The sequence below is a fragment of the Sinocyclocheilus rhinocerous genome, unplaced genomic scaffold (assembly GCF_001515625.1).
Source record: "Sinocyclocheilus rhinocerous isolate Xijiao unplaced genomic scaffold, SAMN03320098_v1.1 scaffold3274, whole genome shotgun sequence".
NCBI classification, from domain to species: Eukaryota; Metazoa; Chordata; class Actinopteri; order Cypriniformes; family Cyprinidae; genus Sinocyclocheilus; species Sinocyclocheilus rhinocerous.
Window position 1 is genome coordinate 159,974 of NW_015635599.1, and position 11,724 is coordinate 171,697.

The following is an 11,724-nucleotide window of genomic DNA, read 5'->3' on the forward strand; positions in this document are numbered from 1 at the left end:
AACCTCTGGTTCATTCCCCTCACCTCTTTGACCTTTAACCTTATGATAGAGCTCCTGCACCAGGATGGTGTGCTCAATCAATAACACGTCCTCCATAAATCCAACACAGCAGGCTGAGGCATGTCTGTTTCTTCTAAAAGATCAAGAGTGCAAATAAATGAAAATGAAAATAAAATGAAAGCCTTCAGTCAGGAAATAGATCACATCAGGATGATTTTCATTCCAAGATAACTCTGGCAAAGGCTCTGGACCATATGGCAGTTCCTCACAGGTTTCTGCTCAAGCCTGATGTCATCATGTGCTTGTGACCTCTTTCGAGGGCAGAATCATGAGCGGTAGGTGTGGATAAGGCTGGATTTGTTTTATTCTTGCATGCACACAATGGCAATTAAACAAGCCTAATCAGAGAAACATGAATATGTATCTAACACTGACAAACAAAATTGAAAATATTATGAAAATGATGTAATAACTGGAAATAATTTAATAAAAAAAAGAAGGAAAAAAAAACACTTTAACTAATTTTTGCACACAACAGAGAATAGTTTGTGTTCTCAGAGGTCATTAAACCTCAATTTAATCTTTATTTTTATGCAGTAATTATTGTAATATAAAATGTTGGCTTTTGATTGTAATATTTTTAGACAACACAAATCTCTAATAATTCATTTGGTAGTTCATTACTGTTATGAAGTACCATATGAACGCTTGTAAATATGCTTGTAAAGTAATTTCTGGAAGTATTTCTATTAAAGGCTATATGTTAAGCTTAGACCAATAAAGTCTATTCATTATAACTTGATTATTTCCACCATGGCAAGACAATTATGAGGACGGAACCTAACAGGGAACTGCACAGCAGGAATGACTGCTTCATTTTGTGCACAACTTGCTTGCTGGACTATGAACATTGCTTTATTTGGTGTTCCTGTGTGCACAAGTGTACTGACAACAAACATGTGTTCTCAGAGGTCATTAAACCTCAATTTAATCTTTATTTTTATGCAGTAATTATTGTAATATAAAATGTTGGCTTTTGATTGTAATATTTTTAGACAACACAAATCTCTAATAATTCATTTGGTAGTTCATTACTGTTATGAAGTACCATATGAACGCTTGTAAATATGCTTGTAAAGTAATTTCTGGAAGTATTTCTATTAAAGGCTATATGTTAAGCTTAGACCAATAAAGTCTATTCATTATAACTTGATTATTTCCACCATGGCAAGACAATTATGAGGACGGAACCTAACAGGGAACTGCACAGCAGGAATGACTGCTTCATTTTGTGCACAACTTGCTTGCTGGACTATGAACATTGCTTTATTTGGTGTTCCTGTGTGCACAAGTGTACTGACAACAAACACCCCCACATGCATAACTACAGAGGCCAACACACACTACTGATATTTGTTTAACTGCATCTAAAACTCCATTACTCTGTCTAGCCAAGACCTTTAGCCATTATCATGCTGCGCTATGTGTCTCTCTCCCATTAAAAGCTGCTGAATTAAACAGCAGTGCTCTGCATCGATCCGATTTTTTTTTTCCATTCACAAGGTGGCACTGTTGATTCTCTGTCCGACTATTAAGAAAAAGGCTGTGAGAGAGAGAAAATGAGAGAACACGCTGGTCTCCCAGCACAACAGATGTTAATTTTCTTTCAGTTGGCTATTGAGCGCCAAGCAAAGCAGCCAAGCCTTCCAATTCACTGACCATTTAACACTACTAATGACTTTCATGCTCAGTAAGGCCACACAAAACTGTGGCATTCATTTTGAAACAGACAGTTGCCACTAAATCGACAAAATAGGACACAAGTTTAAGGACAAGGCAGGTGAACGCTCGGCGCTAGCAACTCTACGAACAGGCGAGGGCCATGTCCCTGGGGTGGATGGTAGCAGAGTTAATTGAAACTAAATGGATTCTGCGGGCATGCTATGAACTACCAGCAGGCAGAGTCACAGACGGGTGATAGAGGTGATGATAGACATCATATGGCCACAGCAGGACACTAGCAACACACCAAACAAATTCAGCCCAAAATGATTGTATTTATAACAAGTATATCAATGAGAAACACTTCTAAACAATAACATATGTCCTGATTACTGGTCGCGACTTGCTACTTTATTCAGTCAATGCATTTCTCTTTTTGTAAAGTTTGACATTTAAGTAAGATTTGAAACAGATGAGGCATGTCTTTATTTGCTAATCAATTGTATTTCAAGCTATTAATAATATATATATATTAATCTATATTAATACTAATACATAATAAATAATATATGCTGAATATTCTAAACTTGTCACAAGAAAAATTCCCTGCTAAAATGACTGCCAGTCTGCTTGTTATCAAGGTTATTGTCTCCTATCATTAGCGTTCAAGAGATAACAATATGACGTTTTAAATAAACATTATTGCTTTCTACCAAAATAAATAAATAAATAAATAAATAAAAAGTGATTTTATGCAAAGGGGTAGATATGTTATGTTTGATGAATCTAGAACTTATGAACTAATTATGAATGTAGAATTTACCAGAGTTTAAACTTTTCACCTCTTAAAAGTCAAAGGATTATTTTAAATGACTGTTCAGTTTTATTCATAATTTAGATATGTTATCACCATATGATTTCTGAAGGTTCATGTGTCACTGAAAACTGGAGTAATGGCTGCTGAAAATTCACCCTTGCATGAATAAATTGCATTTTAAAATACATTCAAATATCATTATTACAAATGTATTTAATTGCAATAATATTTCACAATAATGCTGTTATATGGTATTTTTCGTTAAATAAATGCAGCTTTGGTGAGCATAAGATATCTTAACTAAAATCTTAATTATTCTTTAGAATGGTACAGTAAATACTGGTGAAATTCACAGATGCAAATAAATTATGCTGTTTTATTTGAAATTACTGTTTTTACATAATTATTATTTAAATACAATTATTAAATACAATTCAAAATTATTTAATTACAATTATTTAAATTGAATATCTATTACTGGCTATATGGATATCCCCTTTCAAACTCCTTTCAAATACTTTTAAATAAACTATGCGTTTTATATAAAAAAATGAATGTTGAATTAATGAATTTGATATATTAAACACTTACTAATATATGTGTTTAGTTCACAAATGTTTGTGGGCACAAATGGTACTCTTTTTGTAGAATGACTATTGCAGCTTGAAAAATTATGGCATTAATTAATTAATTAATTAATTAATTAACTTCAGCTTAAATGATCACCAGATATAACAAATCCTGAATACAGGACTGATCCAGAACAGAGCCTGAAGCAACATTTGTGCTACTGCATCTCATTCAGGATGTGATTCAGTTAACATGCATGACAGAGCTACACATTAATGACATCAGATCAGCCTGACTCTGATAAGCAGAAAACAGAATTATTATTTTTTTTCTTTTTTAAGTTTATTTAATTATTTTTGATGTGGGCTTACTGAATGATGAGCATATTCATTAGTCATGAGCTCATGTTGCATTACATCCAATTAAATTGATTTTTTTGTATGTGTAGATTAATGTTAATTTAAAAATGTGTGCCATGAAAAACCATCAACACATTAAAGTTTTATGCAGATTTTAAGATTGCTTAAAAGTCATCCCTTTTTTATTATACATGTAAATAGACTTCATTAATCCCCTCAGGGGGAATTCATTATCATTTTACTCTCCGAGCCCACATTTATGTGCATTAAATAGTTTGTTGGTGCCCGATTTTCTGTTTATAACACTACACAGCTTGTTAGCATGAAGGATCCAGGCTTTATTTATATAAAAGCACATCTGTATTTTGCAAGTAATTCATGCAGCAGCTACTGCACTGACCTTGCAAGAGAGGTTGTAAACAGATGATAAGTTATTGTCTTCCGTGAAGCTGTTTATAATGAAATGTATTTTTGTAAGCAAGCACTTTACAATGAAGGAGGAACAATAATATTTCTAAAGTGTGACAGCTAAGTCATTTGAACAGATATCCTATTAAAACCAACAAACCTGTGGCTTTCTGCAAACGTGGCCTGCATTCCATGGACTGATAATAACAGAGGACCGTTCAAGCTCAAGCATCTATTTTGTTGTATTATCCGCAGTCCAAGCCAATGTGATGACACCAGCTGAATGGAGCAAGTCAGATTTACTGTGGGCTCTACAAAGCAACTTAAGGAACAAACAGCAGCAAGCTCATTTTAGTGGATTCATATGGACATGAAGCCATGGGGGAGGATTTGGGAATAGCAGTGAAGTGATGCAACATATGGGAGGTCACATGACAACAACAACAACATGGTGAATGTAGTATGTCAGGATTACATTCATACTATATAGAACACACTTTTTATTATAATTACTTATTTCAAGTTAAGTTCCTACAAATTGGTTGAATAAATAATACAATGACAGTTACTTATTTCATTCCTGAATGAATCAGCATTTTGGAATGACTCAGTTGAGTGAATGATTAAATTACTTACCCATAAAGACATTCACATGTTTTGTTCCAGAATTAATTAGCGTTTTTGAAAAGTTGCGGCTGGTGGAAAATTTTTTAGGTAGGGTGCCATGTCCAACAATTTTAGCATACATCCCAGTATGATTTATCCCAGAATAACAAAGGAAAAATATTAAGACTTGAACCATTTTAAATAAAGATTGTTTTACCAAGTTCAAAATTAAGTTTGATGATGATTCTCACAAAGCTATATTTTCTGCAAGAATTTTTTCAAGATCATTTTTCTTTTTTTTGTCATAATTCACAATTTATTTATACAGTGCAACAGCAAAAACTGTGAGGAAAAAAAAAAAAGTCACATTTGTTTAGTGCACTGGTCACCAACCTTTTTAAGCGCAAGATCTCTGACCTTGGCCTTTATGAAAGACAAGATCTACCTATTGAAGAACTGATAAAACAAAGACAGCCCAGATTGTACTTCCAATTCAAGGCCTTTTATTTAGTATTTTAATTAGTGATGCACCGATCATGATTTTTCATGCCCGAATCAGATTCTGACCTTTTTTTTTTTTTTTTTTTTTTTTTTTTATATGGGGCGGTGGGGCAAGGCCACTGGCTCTGATACTCAACTCTAAAGCAAACAGCTGTGCTTATTATTTCATGCCATATTTTGACATTCTCCCTGGATAAATTCTTATTCCTCCACAAACTTGCATTCCACACTGATCCCAATACAGGTGGACCGGATTGAGGAGAGAAACATGAAAGGAGGGAGAAATACGATAATTAGCAGGAAGCTCTAGTTGGTAAGTGACTTCATTTATTCTTCTGAGAATCTTAAAAGGGCCAACAAACCGTGGACTGAGCTTCCTGCTTTCCTGCAGCTTGAGGTCCCTCGTTGAGAGCCACACCCAATGTCCTGGTTGGTAGGGAGGATGTGGGCGACGTCGCCTGTTGGCCTGCAATTCTTGTCTTCTCACGGCTCGCTGGAGGCGGACATGTGCACCGTCCCACACCCTCTCACTAAGCAAGGGGAATAATCCAGGTAAACGTTAGGTCGGTAAACAGGCAGAATCATACACTGAACAGGCAATCAGAATCACAATAGAGAACGCTTGGTAAGGCAGGTTTAACTGGCAATACTTCGCGATGAGCATGAGCACAGTCTCTGGCTATAAAGGAACCAAACAGGAAATGAGTGTAGAGGAAGCAGAGGGAGTGGAACACAGTCAGTACTCGGGTGAGGGCTCCCTCTGCTGGCTTGGCATTACAATTCTGCCTTTTTTTCTACAAGTAAATTGGCTGATTCCGATACTGGTTGTCAAGTAAGTAAGTCAGTAAGTTAGTAAGTATATTTATTTATTTGTTTATTTGCTCAATAACAAGCAAACATAACAAGCAAACTGTCTAAACAATGTTAACATTGTTGTTGTAGATGAAATTTAACACAGATAACATTGAATAAAAAGTTTTACCGGGTTAAATGTTGATTATTAGTAACTCAAACCCTTTATCTAAACCAGTGGTTCTCAAACCTGTCCTGAAGTACCCCCATCCCTGCACATTTTGTATGTCTCCCTCATCTATGACACCTGATTCAACTCATCAGCTCATTAGTGGAGACTGCAAGACCTGAAGAGGGTGTGTCACATATAGGGAGACATACAAATTGTGCAGTGCTGGGGGTACTTCATGGAAAATTTGAGAACCACTGATCTAAACCTCTCTACTTAACCGTCAGTCGCGCACATCCGCCATGTATCGCTGTAGTTTTTTAACGCTTTTTATTCGTGTTTGTAGTTCTGAACCGAATCCTTCACCAAAGCGCAATGTATTGTGGGCAATATTAGCCATTAGAGTGAGCACAAATCCACACTTCAAAAATCTACCTGAAATAGTAGACAATCCGGGGACTTTTGGCATACTCTTTTCAGCATCTTCAGGGCCATCCTTAGCTGACGCGGGGAGCGATGAGAAGTATCATTCGCAATCCCGTTCCATGGGGGTGAGGGATTGGGTTTGTATGGAAGTGTATGAGAACAGTGTGGGCGATTCTTGGCCAGAGTGAAATCGCCCAAAAAGGGGCGGTGTTCTACACAATGTGACTTGACGCTGATTGGACTATACATTCAGAGGCAGAACAAAAACTCAGCTAGCGTAACTCTGTGGTTGAATGCAGTGTTGGGGAGTAACTAATTATATGTAACAAAATTATGTAATTTAATTACAAAATAAATGTAATAGTAATCAGTTACAGTTACTGAGAAAACATGTGTAATTAAATTACAGTTACTTATGAAAAAGTTAATGATTACTGTAATAAAGTTTGTAATTTGGGGAAGAAGGAGGCGGGAACCAGCGAACATTTAAACATAATTTAATAACAAAATACAAAAGTAAAACGGCAGCCCCTCACAGATGACTGCCGCACACAAAACACAAAATAAAGTCCAGGCCTGGTCCTCTCTCGTCCTTCGTTACTCCTCCCTTTATCCTTCCGGAGCTCCTCCGTGGGACTCGAAACCGGTGAGTGGCACAGGTGTCGCTCATTATCATTAACTCCACCGGCCTCGCTCTGTTCCCACGGCTCTCAGCCCCGCCCCACTCATCACGTACCCCCATCGCCCCTCGCAGGCCGGGGCTACTCCTGAGACTGCACTCTACTCCCCCCCTCCCCCCTCTCGCCAAACATGGCGGACGGCAGCAGGCTCCATCCTCTTGGCGAACGGTGCCGACTCCTCCGCTCCCTCTCGGATGGCAGCAACCCCTCCTTGACCCAGGAGCACGGCAGCGAGCCCTCCGTCCCACCTCGTCTTCCATCTCTCCAGCACCACCGCCTCGGGCAGCCACCGGCGGTCTCTGCTTCTTCCTGCTGTCCGATCTCCTCAGCATCGCGACCCCCCTCAGCAGCGAAGGCTCTCTGACAGTGTGTCCCTCCTTGCTCCCGGGTTTCGGCACCAATGTAACATAGTTCCTTGATCGGGAAGAAGGAGGCGGGAACCGACGAACATTCAAACACAAAACTTTAATAAATAAACAAACACAAAACGAAAGTAAAAGCGGCAGCCCCTCACGGCCGACTGCCGCATAAAACAACAAAATAAAGTACAGGCCTGGTCCTCTCTCATCTTTCATTGTTGTTACTCCTCCCTTTATCCTTCCGGAGCTCCTCCGTGGGTCTCGAGACCAGTGAGTGGCGCAGGTGTCGCTCATTATAATTAACTTCACCGACCTCGCTCCGTTCCCACGGCTCTCGGCCCCGCCCCACTCGTCACAATTACAAAGGGGGTTACAACTGAATTTCACACACACACACACACACTTAATTGATTTCTTTCATAAATTGCAGTTACTGCTCTAAAGTATGAGACACCAATATCTCAGGAGTTTAGTACAGATAATAGGACACATGCTTATTCAATAACTTCTATTTCCTATTTGGGTTTATGTATACGCTTTATTTTTTTAAGATTAACTGTACCTTTTTTGGTAACACTTTATAATAACTTTCATTAATAAATCATTAACAAACATTATATAATGCTTAATGGATCATTAGTTAATATACATTCAAAGAGTTAGAAACGTGAAATAATGTGCTTGTTAATGTTAGTTAATAAACTTATTAAAGGGTCATGAAACCCCCCGTTTCAGCACTGGTTAGTTCTCACCACAGTTTTAAAAAATGCTAAAAAAGTGGGCGTGGTGCGCAGCGGAGCGGAGGAGGGGGAAGAGGGGAGACAGACAACACACACAGCTTTGCGTTCAGACAGTTTCATTACGCTCCCATCGAGTTAAAAACACAAATAACTGCACAGCCATTTGCACTCTGCATCGGAAACATATATATGAACGTACTGTTGCACCTCTGAGAACTTTTAAGGCTTATTCTGTGGCGTTTATATAAGCCTTTTGACGGGTTGTGTCACAGAGCTGTAAAAACGGTTATGCTCACCTCTCATAATTAATTTAATAGACATCGACGCGCTTTGCTCTGACACACGCAGTTTCACACGGCTCGCGTGTTGTGTTTGTGGTGAAGAGCAAGGGCGTTCGGCTCTCGAGGGAGTTGAATGCGCTCTGCATTCATTGCTTATTTATTGTGAGGGATAGGCATGAATTGAATGCGCTTTCACGATGAGTCGGCTTGTGCTCATTGTGATGCATTCACGGGACTACTAAGGGGGAGGGGAGGGGAGTACTTCACCATTTACCCGAGTTTGTAGATAGCGTTTGCATTAGTGCGAACGTAATTTTATATTTTTTAACGGAATTGTATATACAATAAATATAATAGGAATTGTATATACAATAAAAGTCCTGCCAGCATTACACAATTCAACAGCACAACTGCATACATCATGAATACAATAAAGGCTTACAAGAGCAATAAGAGCAATTAATAAGAGCAAGTCATAAGAAAGCCTGGGTAAAAAGATAAGTCTTAAGATGAGATTTAAAAGTATGAAGGCTGTCACTGTTCCGTATATTGGGGGGAAGAGAGTTCCATAGGCGAGGGGCCGTAAAACTAAAAGCTCTTGCTCCCATGGTGCTTAAACGTATATGCGACACAAGAGAGATTGAGTGTGAAGATCTGAGAATGCAAGAAGGAGTATAGATGTGGAGAAGGTCCGTAAGATACGGTGGAGCAAGGTTGTGAAGTGCCTTAAATGTGAGAAGCAAAATTTTAAAATCAATGCGATACTTTACTGGGAGCCAGTGTAGACGTTGGAGAACTGGAGAAATGTGCTCTATTGATGAAGTCCTAGAAAGAACACGAGCTGCTGAGTTCTGAACCAATTGAAGTTTATAGAGAAGTAATAGTCACATCAATGCGATCGGCATCATACAACAAACTTCATGCCTCTCTCACAATGAATGCGATTAATGTTACGCAGGTGAAAATACACAGTACGCGTAATATTATTGACATGAGCTTCAAAAGATAGTGTGCTATCCAGGATGACACCCAGACTCCTAACCTGCTGAGAAGGACAAATTGCATTATTATCGATATCCACTGTAAAACAATCAGATTTAGTCAAAGTAGATTTTGTACCAATAAGACCTCAGTTTTATCACTGTTGAGTTTTAGAAAGTTGGCTGAAAGCCAGTCTTTAATTTCAGCTAAACATCTAGTCAAGGAAGGTGGAGGAAAAGAACTAGAGGGTTTAGAAGACAGGTAGAGCTGGGTGTCGTCGGCATAGCAGTGAAAATGGATACCATATTTCCGGAGAATATAGCCAAGAGGAAGTAAATAGATGATGAATAAGAGTGGGCCCAAAACAGAACCCTGAGGGACACCAGTAGTAACTGTAGATGATCTTGATTTAAAATTTTTAATTTGAACATACTGAGTGTGACAGGTAAGATAAGACCTAAACCAGGAAAGTGGGGTGCCAGTAATCCCTATTGAAACTAACCTGTCCAGGAGTATCTTGTGCGAGATCGTGTCAAAGCACTCAGGTCAAGAAGGACAAGTATTGTTAACAAACCAGAATCAGCTGCCAATAACAAATCATTAGTAATTTTGACAAGAGCAGTCTCTGTACTATGAAGAGGACGAAATAGGACAGATAACCTTATACTGCACCCCGGGAGCCCATTTCTGGAACCTTTACTTTCATTCATGGTTGTATGACTCTCTGTGCTTAAGTATTGGCTTCCAAGCCTCCTTGATGCTTGGCCCTGAACTGAGCTGGCGCTCCTGTACCCACAGTTGGGTGTGGTAGAATATCATGCTCTCTGGGGCCAGAGGCAAGGTTTAGCAGAGTAAACCTGAAACATCTACTCACCTCCCTCTGAGGGTATTAACATCTGCTCTCATCTTCCTCCCCTTAATTCCCATAAAGCCACCTACCTGACCGAGATTAGGTAGGATCCTCCTGTGCTTGCATTGCAGTCTCTCAGGCTGGACCCATGATATTTTGGTTAGTTTCTATGTCTCATATAACTACCTACTGAGGGACCGGACACAAGCGCTCTTCGAACTTCGCCTTCAGATTATATCCGTGAGCCTGAGTAATGCGCGGGAGCTGTGGTTGGTGAGTATGATCCATTTCATCTACTCTATTGCTAGTTTTATGTGATTTCACCAACTAGCTTTTATCCGCAGCGCTACTTGGACCTGTCTCTGTTTTTCTGACTTTGTTTTAGGGTTAGGACCTCTACGAGCACCTCCCCTGCTGAAGTCAAAACCTCTCGCTCTTTACCGATTGTGGTGATGGTAGCTCACCCGTCGGTACTGGATCCAGACTGGATGATAACCCTACATCTTTGGCTTATGCTTAATGGACCATGCAGCCAAGTCGCTGGGCTTCTGCAAGAGCCTCCTTAGCCATCAGGTCCCCAGTATAACGTTGCAACCTCAGGACCCGCGGGTCCTCCATTCAGGTTGAGCATTTTTCGGAATATAATGTTTTGTGACATGCTCCCTGATGTCCTGGCTGGGTGTTTGCTTCGAGAAGCTGCCCCAACCAGGACGTGCTACTCATGTCTCGCCCCGTGGGGTCTCCTGAGATTTGAGTCATCCTCAACCACCATGCACGTTCTCTGAGCTAGAGCTCCTCTCGCTGAGGTGTTGAGTGGCTTAGCACTCCTTAAACTCCACTCTGCAGTTCGATGACAGTCAGGCCCATGGGACCTCCCTGTCACACTGCCCTTATGGTCGAACCAGTGAATTGCCCCTCCGCGGAGTGGGCTTGAATATACTGCATTCCCTGAGGTACGAGTGAGATATGTTTCTGCGGAAACCTTTCCTGAGGGCTTCGGCTGAAAGGAGCAGTAGTAACAATGGGTTATTGGGTCCCATTGTTTCTACAGGTTCTCTTCGGGTCTGGTTAAATGGAGTCCATGCTCTCTATCGAGAGCATAAGAGTGCATTCAGCTGCATCAGTTGACTGTCTCTCATTGGGCCCTGCTAGACTGCCCCTTTTAATCTAGCGCTGCCTTCTGGTCGAGCTGAGAAGTGCTCCCCTCACTGTAAGGGTTAGCTATGAGCCTCCCAGTTTGTGATTTAAGGGCCCACATCAGCTTGAGAGCCGAGAGTGCTGCTCCCGAAAACTCCATATGCAACAATACCGAGTTGTTAGGCCCGTCCCAGTCGCCTCCTTGGTCAGTTGCCTCTATGTTGGGACCCTGTTGTTCCCTGTTGAAATGTGTGATCCCGTTTTAAGCTAGATCCCATTTCTGATGTCCCATTTGCGGTCAATCTGCTCTCCGGACATGGCGGTGC